The sequence below is a fragment of the Emydura macquarii genome, unplaced genomic scaffold (assembly GCF_026122565.2).
Source record: "Emydura macquarii macquarii isolate MOO-44397 ecotype Brisbane River unplaced genomic scaffold, CSIRO-AGI_Emac_v2 contig_3328, whole genome shotgun sequence".
Taxonomy (NCBI): domain Eukaryota; kingdom Metazoa; phylum Chordata; order Testudines; family Chelidae; genus Emydura; species Emydura macquarii.
The window spans coordinates 993216-1012242 of record NW_027133465.1 but is presented as its reverse complement, the minus strand read 5'-3'; the positions used below and the strand labels follow the sequence as shown (position 1 = coordinate 1012242).

At 43.3% G+C, this 19027-nt stretch overlaps 1 long non-coding RNA gene across 1 annotated transcript in view; it reads right to left on the bottom strand.

Annotated features, from left to right (window-relative positions):
• The window catches only part of LOC137143473 (uncharacterized), a 306883-nt gene that overhangs the window by 75198 nt on the left and 212658 nt on the right, over positions 1-19027 (bottom strand). The window lies entirely within an intron of this gene.

Here is a 19027-nt window from a genome sequence, read left to right as displayed (position 1 = left end):
GGCACATTGGAAATGTTAGCCTTGGTTTATTGAAGGCATTGCAGTTTATCCCTGTCAATGCAGATTACCTGCCTTCAGGTATTTTGGCTCTGATACATACTCTGGCCTGGAGCCCAGCCTGAAATATGTGACAACCATGAAAGAATAACACCATGAAGGTTTCTGCATATTCTGAGAAGTGATCTCCCCCTCAGGGTGGCTGCATGGCTAGCACTTTAACTACTGTACCTTTGGGATGAATACAATGAATACATCCCGATGTGCAGAAAGAACAGCAAATATGGTAGGCGTCCAGCTTGGCTTAACGAAGAAGTCTTTGGTGAACTTAAACACAAAAAAGAAGCTTACAAGAAGTGGAAGCTTGGTCAGATGACTAGGGAGGAGTACAAAAATGCTGCTCAAACATACAGGAATGAAATCAGGAAGGCCAAAGCATAATTGGAGTTGCAGCTAGCAAGGGGAACAAGAAGGGTTTCTACAGGTATGTTACCAACAAGAGGAAGATTAGGGAAAATGTGGGCCCCTTACAGAATGGGGGAGGCAACCTAGTGACAGAGGATGTGGAGAAAGCTGAGGTACTCAATGCCTTTTTTGCCTCTGTCTTCACAGACAAGGTCAGCTCCCAGACTGCTGCACTGGGTGGCACAGAATGGGAAGGAGGTGAACATCCCACAGTGCTGAAGGAACAGGTCCAAGACTATTTAGAAAGATTGGACATACACAAGTCCATGGGGCCAGATGCAATGCACCCGAGGGTGCTGAGGGAATTGACTGATGTGATTTCAAAGCCATTGGCTATTATCTTTGAAAACTCGTGGCAATTGTGGGAGGTCCCTGATGACTGGAAAAAAGCAAATATAGTGCCCATCTTCAAGAGAGGGAGGAAAGAGGATCCAGGGAACTACAGACCGGTCAGCCTCACCTCAATCCCTGGAAAAATCACGGAGCAGGTCCTCAAGGAATCCATTTTAAGGCACTTAGAAGAGAGGAAGGTGATCAGGAACAGTCAACACGGATTCACCAAGGGAAAGTCATGCCTGACCAACCTGATTGCTTTCTATGATGAGGTGACTGGCTCTGTGGATGTAGGGAAGGCGGTGGATGTGATATACCTTGACTTTAGCAAAGCTTTTGATACTGTCTCTCACAGTATTCTTATCAGCAAGTTAAAGAAGTATGGGTTGGATGAATGGACTATAAAATGGATAGAGAGCTGGTTAGATCACCGGGCTCAACGGGTAGTGATCAATGGCTCCATGTCTAGCTGGCAGCCGGTCACAAGCAGAGTGCCCCAGGGGTCGGTCCTGGGGCTGGTTTTGTTCAACATCTTCATCAATGATCTGGAGGATGGGGTAGATTGCACCCTCAGCAAGTTTGCAGATGTCACTAAGCAAGGGGGAGTGGTAGATACCCTGGAAGGTAGGGATAGGATACAGAAGGACCTAAACAAACTGGAGGATTGGCCAAAAGAAATCTGATGAGGTTCAACAAGGACAAGTGCAGAGTCCTGCACTTTGGACAGAAGAATCCCATACACAGCTACAGACTGGGGACCGACGAGCTAGGCAGCAGTTCTGCAGAAAAGGACCTGGGGGTTATAGTGGATAAGAAGCTGGATATGAGTCAGCAGTGTGCCCTGGTTGTCAAGAAGGCTAATAGCATATTGGGCTGCATTAGTAGGAGCATTGCCAGCAGATCGCGGGAAGTGATTATTCTCCTCCATTCGGCATTGGTGAGGCCGCATTTAGAATATTGTGTCCAGTTTTGGGCCCTCCACTACAAAAGGTATGTGGACAAGTTGGAGAGAGTCCAGCGGAGGGCAACAAAAATGATTAGGGGGCTGGAGCACAAGACTTATGAGGAGAGGCTGAGGCTTTTTTAGTCTGCAGAAGGGAAGAATGAGGGGAGATATGATAGCAGCCTTTAACTACCTGAAAGGGGGTTCCAGGGAGGATGGAGCTAGGCTGTTCTCAGTGGTGGCAGACGACAGAACAAGGAGCAATGGTCTCCAATTGCAGTGGAGGAGTTCTAGGTTGGATATTAGGAAAAAGTTTTTCACTAGGAGGGTGGTGAAGCACTGGAATGGGTTACCTAGGGAGGCGGTGGAATCTCCATCTTTAGAGGTTTTTAAGCTGAGGCTTGGCAAAACCCTCGCTGGGATGATTTAGCTGAAGTTAGTCCTGCTTTGAGCAGGGGGTTGGACTAGATGACCTCCTGAGGTCCCTTCCAACTCTATGATTCTATGATTCTGTGTTAGTTGTTTGTATATTTGCGTGGTAATAATCACTCCCAGCAGGTGCTACACAGCTGATGCTGGAAAACCTTTCTGGTTCATTAAAAAAGAAATGACCGTGCACTATGGATACTGTGTGTTCATGTGCCATGTCACATTATTTTGTATAATACCCACTGCAAGAAGGAAGCTATGGCATCACATACTTTCAGTGGTCAAGGCTGACCATCTATTTACTACACCACAAATTATATGCTGGCATGCTGTCCTTTTTATTCAAAGAGCGTGTGATTTCACCATCTTTCATCTGGACGTCCCAGACATTCTAGCTTAATAATGATCATGTGTAGAGGAACTGGAGACAGGATACCCTTTCGGAAGTGCCTTAAAGGGGACTGTCTGGATGCTACAAAAAGTGTCCTGTCATTTCTTTGAAGTTTGGCATGACCCTGTCACTTTTACTTTTATCTTCATGTGTCTTCTGCGCTAGAATTCTAAGTGGGGCTGCAGGTTTGTCATAGTAAATTAAAGAGTAAGTTGAGGTAAAAATGCCCAAAGTCATAGAAATTATGACAAGATATATAAAAATCACAGACCTTTGTTGGCACTCGAATTTTAAATCTTTTTCAGTTTGGTCTTTATTAATAATGTTACTTCAGTAAGGACTCTTGAACTGACAGGAGGGTTGGACTCTATGACCTAATAGTTTTCTCCATCTCTTATTTTATATATTGTTCTATGTCCACATGGTTTCTTTCCCCTTCGCCACCCCTTCTACCTGCATATTTATTATTCCCACAGCAGGTCCAGGTCTCTTAAATATGTAATCCACAATTTTCTTATAATCACTGATGTTTCTTTTTCTTCTAAAGTGATCACCATTAAATAGTCTACATTTTCCAGCATTACCACAAGGTAGTATATAACATACAGAGGTTATTTTTCCTGTTTTAAGGATAGGGAAAACTCTGCTATAACAGAAGACTGTATGTATAACTTCCGGCAAATGTCTTATAAATACTTTTTTTCCCCCCATCGCTGCTGCTCTTTGCCATTTACGAGTTAGCCTGGTAGGCTATTGCCTAATGACTTACACACAGTAAACATTCACCCACACACTTACACATCAGAGTGAATGTCAAAAATCATGCACTGGCGAAAGAAAAGGGAAAGTTGTTACGTATCGTAGAACCTCAAAGATACGAACACCTCGGGAATGGAGATTATTCGTAACTCTGAAACGTTCTTAATTCTGAACAGAACATGACGGTACAGTACCTTGCAGACAGTGTCTTCCAGCTGGGGCTGCGAGAGACCTCTGCAAAGGTAGCAGCTAGCAGCACTGCTTGGTTTGCAAACAGCACCCTGCCCTATTCCTGTTTCTTGCCTTTGGGCTGAACTGGGGGGGCCTGCCCCGCACCCTTGACACTACAAGCACCAGACCTCAGCCACTTCTCCCCAGGGCTCGCCCTGCTCAGTGCACTGCTTGCTGTGCTCCAGAGGCAGCACCTGGCAGGGGGTTGGCTCCAGCCTGCTGCCAGCGCCCCTCCCTCTCCAGCCCCTTGCACTCCCGGAGGTGCTGACAGGACCAGGAGTGCAGCCACGGGCAAAGCTTAGGCCTCTTGAGTGCAGCCTGCAGGCAACAGCTCGAACTCTGGCTCCCGCTCCGGACCAGGTTGTGGCTGCTGTAGCAGCAGCTCCCATCCCAGAGCCGGCAGCTTCCTTCAATTCCTTGCACCATCGGCAGCTCAGGCTGTGGCAACTCCTTTCCGGGCTTGGACTGAGCTTGCAAGCTTGTCTCCCTCCTGACGGGGAGGTGGTGGTGAAAACAGCTTCCCTCTTTTGGTGGGGTGGTGTGTGCGGGGGTGAAACAGTGCCCGCGGCTTACAGGAAATAGTGCAGACCCCAGGCTGCTTCTGCTCTGCATGCTCAGGCTGTGTTGGGCTGGCAGCCGGGGCAATGCCTGTGAACCTCAGTGTCTTCACCTCCTACCTGTAAGTGGCTGCCCCTCACGTGGCAAAGTGGAGTTTGGGACAGGAAACCCAGATGTGCCGACCATTAAAATGCAATACAGGCACAGTATAGTATTTGCTATCTCTCCACCTCTTCCCCCGCTCTCCGCTGCTGCCTGACTGCTTACTTCCGGTTCCACATGGTGTTCGGTTGACTGGTCAGTTTGTAACTCTGGTGTTCGTATCTTTGAGGTCCTACTGTATTCTGAGACACTGATGAGAGCTGAGACTTATAGTTTCAGTGGAGCTGATACACATGTGACAATGGCATGGAGTACAGAGTCTGAGAGTGATGCATAATGGGCAAGGGACCTCATTCCAATACCTTTTACACTAGTGTAAATCTGCTGGACCTGCTTCTGCACTGCCTTGCATCTCTGCAGTCATTTACCCCTGGTAAAGTAGCTATAAAAACACTACCATTCTGATTTGGGTGGTGTTTTAAACTTGCCTTGCACTGACTGCGTACAGAGATCAATGCTTGTACAGGGGAAAATCAGACCTTCTCATCCGGACTCCCACTGAGTGGCTCTTTTGGACTTAATCTTATGATGTCCAAAGGAATTAGCTTGCCTTTTCATATCTTCTACCACACAGCCACTGTAAACAGCCACATATGCATGATCCCCTAGAGCACCACATAGGCTGTGAGCATCCTGGGCTCTAATTTGACCTTTTGGGGACAACATGGCAGGAAAAGGAATACAAACTTAGCAAAAGAATTTCTTAACCACACAAACTTTACTCCTAAATCACTTGATATTTACAGTTCTTTGACATCAACCCAAAGTTCTCAGGGCTGGTCTCCAAGTAAAACTTAGGTCAGCATATTTAAAAATTCTCAGTGGGTGTGAAAAATACACACTCCTGAGCACCATAGCTATGCCAACCTAACCCCCGGTGTAGACATAGATAGGAATGCTTCCATCAACCTAGGTACCAATGCTAGGGGAGGTGGAATTCCTACAGCAATGGAAAAATCCTTTCCGTGTCTATAGGCTGAGTCTACACTACAGGGTTACAGTGGCATACATATAATGCTGTAGCTATGTCACTATAGCCCCCCTAATGTAGACATGACCTGAGATGCACCCTCTCTGGTGTGATCTCACCCCTTCTGTGAATCCAAGGTATGCCAGTATTTCAGGCTGGGCAAAGACCCGTTTTACCTCCCTCTAGGAAGTTCTTCTTAGAAGTGGTGATTGTTGGCCCCATCCCACAGCACCACATCCACCTTTTAAGTACAGTCTCTGTCTTTTTGCCACTGGTATGCTCCATCCCTCTTCCACTCCTAGGACTGGTCTATGCTAGACAATGAGATCATCCCTGCTACATCACACTAGGGTGTGAAAAATCCACACCGTTGAATGACATAATTAAGCCAACCTAAATCGCTCTGTAGACAGTCCTAGGGCAATGGAAGACCTAGCTACTACTTCTCAGGAAGGTGGATTTACTACAGTGACGGGAGAACTCCTCCCTTCAATATAGTAAGTGTCTGCATTTAAGCACTACAACATGCTGTAGCTGCGCTGCTGTAGCGTTTTAAGTGTAGACACAGCCGTACATGTCCCACTGTGTAGAATCTGGGTAGGATCTGATGAGAATGAAAAATGAAAGTCCCATTCAAATCATCACAGAGCTAAAAAGTGACAATTTTTTAAAAGTGCTTATATTCAAATGCTAGAAGTCTAAATACTAAGCTAGGTGAACTTGAGTGCCTGGTATTAAATGAGGATATTAATATAATAGTTTTTCATCACAAAAGCTTGGTGGAATGAGAATAATCAATGTGAGACAGTAATAACAGGGTACAAAATATATTGGAAGGACGAATAGGTCGTACTGGTGGGGGAGTGGCACTGTATGTGAAAGAAAGCATATTATCAAATGAAATACAAATCTTAATGAAACAAACTGTGTCATAGAGTCTCTATGGATAGTAATTCCATGCTTGAATAATAAGAATAGAGCAGTAAGGATATACTACCGACCACCTGACCAGGATGGTGACAGTGACTGAAATGCTCAGGGAGACTAGAAAGGCTATAAAAATAAAATACTCAGTAATAATGGGGGATTTCAACTATCCCCATATTTACTGGATACATGTCATCTCAGGATGGGATGCAGGCATAACATTTCTTGACACCTTAAATGACTGCTTCTTGGAGCAGCTAGTCCTGGAACCCACAAAAGGAGAGACAATTCTTGATTTACTCCTAGGTGGAGCACATCATCTTGTCCAAGAGGTGAATATAGCTGCACCACTTGGTAATAGTGACCATAAGATAATAAAATTTAACAATTCTATGAGGGGGAGGAACACCAAAGCAGCCCACCATAGTAGCATTTAATTTCAGAAAGGGGAACTATGCAAAAATGAGGAAGTCAGTTAAACAGAAATTAAAAAGTACAGTGCCCAAAGTGAAATCTCTGCAAGATGTATGTAAACTTTTTAAAGACACCATAATAGAAGCTCAATTTAAATGTATACCCCAAATTAAAAAAACATAATAAGAGGACTAAAATAGTGCCACCGTGGCTAAACAACAAAGTAAAAGAAGCAGTTTGTGGCAAAAAGGCATCCTTTAAAAAGTGGAAGTTAAATCCTATTGAGGAAAATAGAAAGAAGCACAAACTCTGTGTAGTGTAAAAATATTATGAGGAAGGTCAAAAAAAGAATGTGAAGAACAGCTAGCCTAAGGCTCAAAAAGTAACAGCAAAAAATGTTTCAAGTACATCAAAAGCAGGAAGCCTCCTAAACAACCAGTGGGGCCAAAGGATGACTGAGATGCTAAAGGAGCACTCAAGGAAGATAAGGCTATTGCGGGGAAACTACATGAATTCTTTGCATCAGTCTTCACAGCTGAGGATGTGAGAGATTCCCAAACCTGAGACATTCTTTTTCTTTTCCTCACCAAAGGCTCTTAAGCAAAGTAAGCAGTCATGGAATAAGAGGGAAGGTCCTCTCTTGGATCAGTAACTGGTTAAAAGATGGGAAACAAAAGGTAGGAATAAATGGTCAGTTTCCAAAATAGAGAGAGGTAAATAGTGGTGTCCCCCCAGGGGTCTGCACTGGGATGAATACTGTTCAACTTATTAATAAATGATCTTGAAAAAGGGGTAAACAGTGAGGTGGCAAAATATGCAAATGATATAAAAATACTCAAGATAGTTAAGTCCAAAGCAGATTGAAAAGAGTTACCAAGGAATCTCACAAAATTGGGTGACTGGGCAACAAAATGGCAGATGAAATTCAGTGTTGATGAATGCAAATTAATGCACATTGGAAAACATAATCTCAATTATACATATAAAAGTATGGGGTCTAAATTAGCTGTTACCACTCAAAAAAAAAAAAAGATCTTGGAGTTACTGTCGATAGTTATTTGAAAACATCCACTCAATGTGAAGCAGCAGTCAAAAAAAAACTTAGAGTGTTGGCGAGCATTAGGAAAGGGATAGAAAATAAGATAGAAACTATCATATTGCCTCTTTATAAATCCATGGTACACCCACAAGTGTTATTTACTCCTTCTCATAACACAAAAACTGTGGGTTACCAAATGAAATTTAATAGGCAGCAGGTTTAAAATGAATAAAAGGAAGTATTTCTTCATACAACGCACAGTCAACCTGTGGAACTCCTTGCCAGAGGATATAGAATATAACAGGGTACAAAAAAGAACTAGATAAGTTCATGGAGGATAGGTTCATCAATGGCTATTAGCAAGGATAGGCAGGGATTGCAGTTTGCCAGAGGCTGGGAACGGCTGATGGGATGGATCACTTGATGATTACCTGTTCTATTCATTCGTTCTGAAGCACCTAGCATTGGCCACTCTTGGAAGACAGGATAGTGGTATAGATGGACCATTGGTCTGATCCAGTACGACCTTTCTAATGTTCTTATGCTGGTGCAGCCTAAAAATAGTGTAGCCGAGGTGGGCTTGTCATCCTGGGAACATACCCAGCATCTTGGCTGGGTATGTGTTGGGGGTGGCTACATATATTTTTAGCGTGAGAGCTAGATCAGAGTTAGCACATGTATGTCTCCTCGAGCTGGAATTTACACCTTCAGCTTGAAGTGTAGACGTACTCTAAGAGATGCAGCACAGAACTCACAGCCTGGGGGAAGCGGGGACTCAGGGAGCTTTAAGTAATCTTTGTACTCTCCTGTTCTTGGGCTGTTTCAGGAGCCAGACGAGCACACGATGTAAACATGACAACACTGAGAGGATGTCTAACAGCAGGCTCCCTGTGCTGCTCTGTGGGCAGCCGTACTGCCCAGAATCTCCATGGCCCTGCGTGCATATGGTCCCCTCCATGCCTTCTATGCCAGGGCTTGTTAGGGAGTCCTCGGAAGGCAGTCTGTAGCTATCTGTCTTACTTCCGTCCCCAGAGATTCTCCCCCAGCCAGATCTGGGGTGTTTAGAGCTCCTTTACAACAGGTAATGGAACCAGGAGGAGTGAGGAGCTCACCCCAGGTAGAAGAACTTGGCCATTAAAAGGTATTTGTCCCCGTTCTAGAATTATTTACTATAAGAATCACTTGTTATTTTTTCCATTGAAAAGAAAACCACACAGCCTGAGAAACAGCAAGGGTCCTATTCAAAGCTCAACCCACATCAACAGCATGAGCAGAGGAATAACTTTTAATTCACATCTTCTCATTTTTCAGTTCCTCCTAAAGCACTTTGCACTCTGTTGGAGGAAAGCTGTCCCAGCCACATACTATCCCCAGCATTAGGTGAAAAAGATTGTGTGTTGTAGGCAAGGACGGGAGGAGGCCAAGGGAGGAAGAGGGGTAGAGCAAAACTCACTTTTGCTTGATCTTTCACTGGCTTAAAGTGTCAAGTGAATAGAATGACGGAAGTCTAGCCTAGTGGTCAGAACCGGTGTCAGGCCTAATGGTGAAAGCAGGTGTTGGGCACCAAGGCCTAGGGGCAGAGCCAGAGTTAGTAGTCAGAAGCTGGAGCCAAGGGTCAAACCAGTGGGAAAGAACAGAATCACAGAGTCGCTGGTCAAGCGGGAGGCCAGGAGTTGGAGCAAGCAGGGTAGCAGGCAAGAAGGGGCTCAAGGCAGGGGCATGATAAAAGCAAGGCTGGGAGCAAGGGAACACAGGAGAAGTCACATTGGTGGGCATGAATACTGAGCAGCCAATGAGCTGCTCCTCCGGTCAATCGGTGCTGTGGCCAGTCAGGCAGCCTTGCACAGGCCAGCTGCACTGATGAGGCTGCATGGAGACTAGCTCTCCTGAAGGCCCTGGTTCCTGATAGTACTCCCCGTCCCCACATCAAGAACACCATCTTGGGGCCTCAGAGCCTAGTTTCTTAGGGTAAGCAGGTGCAAGTTGTACAGGACATCCAGGTCATGGATATGTTCTGCAGGTTCCTATGAACATTTGTCTGGGACATATCCATCCCAGTCCATTAGATAGTGAAGTTTTTCTTGGACCCAACAAGAGTCTAGAATCTGCTGAATCACATATTTTTCTTGGCTCCAAACAGCTACTCCTTAGCCTGCCCCCAAAGTTTTTGGGGATACTCAATCTGTCAGGCGACCAGGATGAGGGCTTTCTAGCCTCGTGGTCAGCGCAGGTGTCAGGCCTAGTGGTAGGACCAGACATCAGGAAACAAGGCCTAGGGTCGGAGCCGTAGTCACTAGTCAGAAGCTGGATCCAAAAGGTCAAGCCAGAGGCCAGGAACTGGAGCAAGCAAGCAGGCAAGGCTGGAGTGCAAGGCAGGCACAGTAACAACATGGTAACACAATATGGGCCTGAGCACTGAACAGCCATTGAGCTGCTGCTGTTGCTGGCTTAAACGATGGCCTGCTGACCCCGACAGCCAATCAGGTGGTGTGGTCAATCAGGCAGCCTGCTGCAGGCTAACTGTACTGATGAGATGGCATGGAGACGCTCTGCTGCTCGCCATGATTGCTGACATAAGCTCCCTGAGGACCACACTTCCTTATCCTGGTAGCCAGCTCTCAATGGTCTCCCTTCACCAGGCCGTGCCTGGATGGAGAGGTGAATCAAGGCTCCCTGGAGCTAGAGAAGTAATAATAGCTCAATGTGGCCTAATACTTCCTTTCTTGTTTCTCTATCAAAAAAAGGCAAAACTCAACCCAGATATTTCCTCTGCCACCCAGGCTTCCAATTTTATTCTTACACCTCGCTTCACTGACAGCCTCGTAGGAAGAAGTGCTTTGTGTGAGTGGCATGTTTATTTATGTACTTCATCTGGGAATACTATGTGACAAGCGGCAAGGATGTATTTTTTCTCGACCGACGCAGTCTCTGTTTAGTGTGTCAGTTCTTTATTATGAGGTGGCTCCGCGTGCAGTATTTACTGCTTTTTTATTCTATTTGAACATCTTCTAATCTTACAGTGCATTAACTGTAATTTGTGAATTAATTCTCTTGCTTCACTTTGAATCCTTTTATACTTCTTTACCAAATTATTCATGTGTCTCAACCAATAATGGCTCTAGGCCTTCCTCAGATTCTCTGAGCTTGGAAGGTTGAGCGTAGCATCAGTTTAAATCACTGTATCGATTAAAAGAAACGTGGCTGTTTTTAACTTGGGTTATCACACGCTACCGGACAGTCCAAGTGACCAAAATTGTAATGAGAAATGTGGGTAGCATTGTGGGGTTTTGTGTTTTTTTCTATGCTTCTTAAGATATGATATATCTGAATTTTTGGACTGGAGAAAATGATTGAGAATATGTGACAACCTAGACACCTATCTCTACACAGATCAAAGCTCAATGGTCCTTTGTTTCCTTTCCGCCAAATCGTGACACTGCCCAAGTCAGCAGCCTAAAGCCCACAGCAATTTAAAGGGGAAGAGGTAGAGCCCCTTTGACACAGCTCACCAGCATCCAGCATAGAGTGAGCTCTGCTTCCAATGAAAAGCGGCCTATGTGCCCTACAGAGATGTTAGTCTCCAAAAGAGAACTCCCAATCAAAGGGAAAGAACAGGCCCAACAAAGTCAAAGATCACCCGCCATCCCACCATTCACACCACACCCGTACTCGGTCAGGTTCAGGGGCAACATCCCCCCGTCCAACAGAATTCCCAGTTGTGCTCTCCTGCTGTACCGGGGTGTGCGTTTACTGGTTACAGCAGTTGTAGACATACAGTAACTTTGGTGATCCCACATGGGTGATAGATCTGAATCTACGCAAGGCTGCTTGATGGGATGGGGAGCAATTCACTTGACCCACAGGGCATATTGAACAGCTAATGCAAAGTGTCCCCTATTATTCTGAATTAAACAGCTGGTATAACATTTCTAGAAAGGTTCTGCATCTCTGAACATCGTAGGCTCCTGTTGGAGGAATGTTTGTTCATGTGACTCACTTCAAAATTGCACTATACATCTATCATTATAGAGTCAGTCTGACATGCGATACATTGCCTTTACCTTTCTGACTGGTTTCTGGTAGCCATGTCTCGATCACACAAATCTACGGTGTGGAGATAGTGATGGGCTTACCACACGTTAACATGACCAACCCCAGGAGAAGAATTTTTCCCTCACCAAGACAGTTGCCTTTTGCAAGATGAAAGAAGGGAGAAATCTGAAATTGAAAAGATCTATTTGTTTGAGCTCGTCAATAATCCCAGAGGGGCTGCTGTGATTGTTAACACACTACGGTCTGTTACTGAGTGCTTTGTCCCGTCCTGTTTTAAATGACTTGTGTGATCAGGTTTCCAACACTTCCCCTTGGGAGACTGGTCCATGGCCCATAACATTATTTCTTCACTTTGTGTGGGATGAAGAATAAAGGTATAATGGAAGGCAATAGCTTTGACTGTCAGGCTCAGCAATATCTATTAAGTGTTTGTACTAAGCTGTTAGCGCCTTTATGAAAAGCTGTGTGGCGCACAAGTGTTACTTAGCTACCTCTAAGAAGTTACTTTAAGATGTTCAACAAATAATTTGGCATTAACTCTACCAAGGAACCTTAAGTCATTTATTTGCATTCACATGATTTATGCCAAGAATTTATCATGCTTGGGTCCGCTCCAGGTGCTTTGCACAGCTTCAGTAGCAGGGTGAATCACTGGTTGTGTGGATCCCCCTCCAGGTCACTGTCAGAAAGTTGCATTAATGGAAAAAGTGGTGTTGGAACATCCTTAACCCTTGCAATCTCCAGCTGCCAGAATGGATCCTGGAGCCCACAGGTGGCTAGATATGAAGTTGCAGCAGCTTTCAGGCTGCTCTACCTTACACTAGCCTCAATGCTGAGGGAATGGAAAGATGTCATAAAGCCATCTTTGTGTCCCTCTTTTCTCGTCCCGCATCAAGCACAGCAGGACTGGAAAATCAAGACCTACGTTAAAATATATTGTGCTTGCAGTTTTGTAACTCACTACAAGAGTTATATAAGTATAGTTAGTGGAGTTACAACTACATAAGTTTCAGTGAGGAAAAAAAGCCCTGGGACCAACCACTAGGTCTAGGCAGATATTGCAAATATTCTTTCAAACTTTTAAACAAATTCACTTCAACATTATTTGCACATCTATTTTTACTATTATTTATAGGCACGGCAGGTAACAACATCTACAGTTAGCGTTGCCCAATGTTTTCCTTTATAAGACCCCCTTTTCAGTTGCTTAAAGCTTTGCCAAACAAACTGTTCAGGCTGAAATTTCCCATGCCTACTGTCTGCTGGAAGCGGAATGTTTTGTGGGAACGTTTTGTGGGAAGTTTCAGCTACAATAACTCAGCTGTTTCCAAGAATGAGGTTAGGGAAAAATATGTTGTTTTGCCTATGTTAAAAAATTCTTCCAACAATTTCATTGAGAAGCTCTGGTGTCCCCATACTTTAGAGCAGGGACTTGAAATTTTGCATGGTAGGGGTGTTATCCTAGTGCCACGGATGTGTGTCCCTGTGAAAATTAACCCAAATTTGGCTAAGTTATAAGCCTCTGGAAAAAAAAAATCAGAATTCACACATGCTCAGTAAAGACTTGTTAGAGTTTGGCAGCAAAATTCTCAGAAGCTTCTGTCGGCACTGGGCATTCTCCATCCCCATGCAGCTCCTAATACAGACCAAATTCCCACATTTCCCACTTCTTTCATCTCCATGGGGAAAAACACAGGGGCTGATGTGTCCCACTGTTTATGGAAGACATAATGGATGGCACTGCATTTAGTTTCATCCTCCAGTGTTTCTTTTCTTATACCTATAGGGTAGGTATACTCCATTGACTAGGGCACCAGCCTGGAACTTGAAAGATGTGAGTACAATTCCCTGATCTAATACAGACTTCCTGTGTAATGTTAGTGAAAACTTTTAGTCACTGTGCCTCAGTTTCCCATCTGTAAAATGGGGATAATAGTACTTTTGCTACCTCAGAGTGCTGTTGTATGGTAATTGGGTCCATATAAGCACCCAAAATAGAGTCTATGGAAGATTGTTCCTAGGTCAGGTACCAATGCTGGTCATCAGAATTGTTTGCAACTAGTGCAAAGTTATTATCTAAACTGCTCCTTCGAATCAAAACAAACAAAATTCACCCTACCATGCACTTTATCTCACAGACAGTTCATCTGGGTGGGAATGTGCTACTGCTAGAGCTAAACATTAAGTAGGGTATAAAACCATTGCTACTCTCTTTCACTGGAAAGCTAAATGAAACATGAACGGAATAAGTGGGAAGCCATTTCATTAGAGGTTTCTACTAGAAAAAGGCCAAGTACATATTTCTTGTTAAAAGTGGCTGTAGTTAGTGTAGCACTTTCTATTAATAGAGTTTATTTAGAAATAAATGTGTAGATCCAAAATCTATTCAGAATTGCAGATGACATGGGCAAGGGGAAGTAAAACAGCAAGTTGAGAGTTTTGTTAGTAATAATCTGTGTGGCATGTTAGAGTCAACAGCACTTATGCAATAACATTTAAATGGTCCAATCCAAAGCATATGGAAGTGACTGGTAGTCTTTTCCCATTCATTTACTGGCCTGTTTTGGATCAGACCAACACAACACTCTCCTATGCTCTGATTGGCACAAAGGGTTAAAATAATTTTAGAGGTTCAATAATAAGAAGTTCACTCTATCGGTCTAAGCAAAGATCTGGAAAATCAGAAATTCCCTGACAGAGTCTCCCACTGTGGCCTTGGGAGAGTTTCATTTGGCCTCAGTTTCCCCTTTTGCAAAATTGGAATAATAGTGTTTACCCATCCTGAGCTGTTCTGAGAACCAGTTAATATGGTAATGCATTTAAATGAAAACCATTATGCTGTTAATTTTTTAGAATTTAGGGCCAGATCCTTTACTGGTATAGATCAGCCTTGCTCCACTGACTACAACGTTATTCATTGCTATTGAGTTTATTAGAGATGTGCTGATTTACACCCACTGTGGATCTTGCCCTTTATATAAATATAGTTCCCAGAGGTCCCAGTGGGCATTGGACTCCAAAATGCCGGGCACTGTTCAAAACCATACCAAGAAGCAGTCGCTGCCCTAGGGAGTTTACGAACTGAGGTCCTGAAGTTGCTATCAGATCTACTTAGGTGACACCTAAGTGAAGCTTCTTTGATTTCAGGGGACTCTGTATGAGAACATGCAGATCCAGTTGTAGGATTGGGGGCCTAAGAATGTGCCTGAGTTGAGACACAAGTCAATTTTAATTTAAATTAAAAAGTTCATGGTCTGCCAATGGCCCCATTAACCATATTCCTCTTCCCTCACCTGGTGGATACTGATTGCTGTTTTAGCCCTTGATCCTGCGATCAGATCCTTGTGAGAGGACCCACACCCACATGAAGGCCCATTAAAGTCCATAAGTTCCTCACAGGCTCAGTGGTCCACCTGTTTGAATTGAATTGTAGGACCAGGACCTTAGACTGTAGTATCTTTAGTAGTATCTTTATATACTATAGATAGAGATTTGAGGACAAGTGCCACTAAAAATGTTAGGACCCAGATATTCCTGGATGTGATAACTGACAGATTTCTTCACCAGTCATCAAGCCAACCAAATAGTGTTACCATTTTAAACTTAGTATTGGTAAGCAGTGAGGACCTCATAGAACTGGTTGTAGAGAACAAACTTAGTTCGAGTGATAATGAATTAATTCAGTTAAAACTAAATGCCAGGATAAACAAAAATAGCCAGGGTGGTCTCTTGCCATACTTCCTATCTTTCCTATGCAGTGGGATAGTTTGCTCTTGTGCTCTTAATAATGTGTCTTTGAAAAACTGCCAACTCTCTCAAACTGTTTTTTCCCTTAGGCTTGCTTCCAATGGGATCTTACCTACCAACTCTCAGAGTTCGCTAATGTCTGCCTTTTTGAAATCCATTGTCTTCTGCTGCTTTCCCTTCTACTATTCACTTTCACTCAAGCTGCCTTCCACTTTCAAATTCTCAACCAGTGCCTTTCTGTTTTCCAAAATCAAATTTAGAACAGCCTCTCCCCTAGTTGCTTTCTCCATCTTCTGAAAGAAAAATTTTTCTCCATTGCACTCCAAAACTTGTTGGATAATCTGTGCCGAGTTGTATTATTTTCCCAACAGATGTCTGGTTAGTTAAAGTTCCCCATCACCACCAAGTCCTGTGCTTTCGATGATTTTGTTAGTTGTTTAAAAAAAGCCTCATCCACCTATTTTTCCTGGTTAGGTGGTTGATAGAAGACCCCTACCATGACATCACCCTTGATTTTACCCCTTTTATCCTTACCCAGAGAAATCTACCAGGATTTCAGTAAAGCATTTGATACAATTTCAGACGGGAAATTATTAATTACATTGGGGATTAATATGAGAATTGAAAGGTGGGTAAGAAACTGGTTAAAGTTGCAGAGAAGGGCTACTAGGATGATCAGAGGAATCGAGAATCTACCTGAGGGGAGATATGATTGCTCTCTATCAATATATCTGAAGGATAAGCATCGGGGGGGGGGGGGGGGGATTTGTTATTTAAGTTAAGGGCAAATGCTAGCACAAGAACCAATGGATATAAACTAGCTATTAACAAGTTCAGGCTTGAAATTAGACAGGTTTCTAACCATCAGAGGAATAAAGTTATGGAAAAGCCTTCCAAGGGGAGTAGTGGGGGCAAAAAACTTAACTGGTTTTGAGATTGAGTTTAATAAATTTATGGAGGGGATGGTATGATGAGATTGCCTACAATGGCATATGACCTATCCATGACTGCTATTAACAAATATCTCCAATGGCCAGAGATAGGACACTAGATGGGGAGGGCTCTACGTTACTACAGAGAATTCTTTCCTGGTATCTGGCTGGTGGGTCTTGCCCACATACTCAGAGTCTAACCGGTTGCTATAATTGAGGTTGGGAAGGAATTTTCTCGCAGGTCAGACTGGAAGAGATCCTGGGGATTTTTCATCTTCCTCTTCAGTATGGGGGATGGGTCATTTACTGGTTTGAACTACAATAAATGGTGGATTCTCTGTAATGTGGAGTCTTTAAATTAAGATTTGAGGACTTCAGTAAGTCAGCCAGAATTATGGATCTACTACAGTAGTTGAGGTTCTGTGGCCTGCAATGTTCAGGAGATCAGACTAGATCAGTGGTTTCAAACTTGTGGCCCGCAGACCCCTGGGTGTCCACAGACTATGTCTAAGGGGTCCACAAAAGGTGATTATGAAGATAAAGTTTCAGATCCCAAAAAAGGCATTCCTTTTTTCTGATCAATCAAAAATACGTGAACACCTCCACTACAGCTCAAAACCTGGAAGTGTTGTCATTATCTCACATTGCATCTCACATTGCATCAAATGCCATGCCAAGCATGTGCAACATTTATAGCAGAATTCAGTTCAGTCAGTTTTCAGTCTCAGACTTCTATGGCAGGGGTCTGTAGACCACTGATTGAATTTCCAATTTTGAAAATTTTTAGGGGTCAGCAAATAAAAAAAAGATTGAAAACCACTGGATTAGATTATCATAATAGTCCCTTCTGGCCCTACGGTCTACAGGTCTATGAGCTCTCTATTTGTATAATGGGGACAATAGCACTTCCCTACTTCACAGAGTTGTTGTAAAGATCAATACATTAAACATTTCAAGGCACTCAGATACTATAACAACAGGGGTCACATAAGAACCTGACATAAAGACACCTTCGATTTTCGTACTTATGAGCAACACCCCTCTCTGCCATTTCATTGACAAATTCCAGTGTGCCAAGTGATCATAAGAAGAACATTGTGAACAAATCCTTTTCTTAATGGGGGTTTGGAATGGCTGGATAGCAGCCTCAACATTTAGCTTCTGTGAGCACCACGCTAACCATTTCTGTCACGCTTGAAATCATAGAGTCATAGAACCATAGGGCTAGAAGGGACCATAAGGGTTATGTGGTCTAAGCCCCTGCCAAATTGCAGGATTTGTTATCTAAGACAGATGGCTATCCGGCCTCTTTCTGAAAAGCTCCAGTGAAGAAGCTTCCTTGGCAGTTTGTTCCATTGTCCTACTCTTCCTACAGGTAGGAAGCTTTTCCTGAGATTTAATCTAAAACTGCTGTGCCGTAGTGTGAACCTACTGCAAATGCACAGCAAGTAGCACAATCTTTGTTTTCTTTCCGGGTGGCCTTGGTGGAGGTGACTTGTCTGCTGCTCCAGTGCAGGGGAAGTCAGCTAGGGTACTTTTCTAGCTACTCGGTGTAATTCAGCATAGCTGCTGAATGGAGCAATGGAGCTATTCTTGTTTACACCAACCGAGGATTTGGCCTGCGGTTTCTAATCTTTTGATTATCTTTTACAATCATTTCTGATTCAGAGAGGTACAGTGGCGACTCTCAGATCAGAAATCTTTCCTTTGTCATTTAAAAGAAAATCTGCCAATGGGTGGCAAGAACTAAGTCCAGAAACCTGTATTGAGTGTTGCTTTCCCGTAGACTTCCATAGAGAGAGGGCATTGCTGCAGTCATTAAATTAATCCATCCCAGAAATACTTTTTTTCTGTCATATTTATAGTAATTTTGTCAAAGGACAACTTTAAATCATTTGAGCTGATTGATGCTGGTTTGTGAAAACACACTATTCAACATATTCACAAGGTGCAATTTCTGTATGCTGAATGTAATCATATGGAATACAAAACTCTAGGGGAAGCTACATTTGCTGAATACACCCTGCTTGAAGTTCTGTGTTGTTTAGTAATTTCTCCAAATTTGAAAATGCCCTGAATGCAACCTATGCATTTACGAGATTTAAAACAACACACAAACATGCAAAAGGAACAATTCTTTAATTAGGTTACAAAAATATTTTGGCTGCTGCCAAGACCTTGTGTGAGAATTTTTGCTCTGCAGTGCAAGTTTATAACCTATTTAGGTCCTCCAAAAATAAGTTTTTGTAATGGAAAACATATAGGTCATACCTCATAGCTGTGTTTTAAGGATCATTTAATTCATGTTTGTAAAGCATGTTGAGTGCTTAATATGCTATAATGCTTGAAAGTTGCTAGGGACATGTAAGGAAATACTTTGTGGTGTCATTGACTTTGGCAGTTAGAAGTTGGCTTATGCTTTATTAACTATGTATCTTACTGTGTTCTTTCAGGTAGTGTGGCTGAGAGGATAGAGCACTGGACTGGGACTCAGGAGACCCAGATTTTATTTGTGCCTCTGCCACTAGCCTCTTTAATAACTACATAGTTAATAGAGAATAATCCATAATACCCCCTTGTTCTATAGTTTTCCCATCTGTAAAATGGGCATAATGATACTTGCCTCTCTTTGTAAAGTTCTCTGAGATGTACCGATGAAAAACACTATAGATGAGAC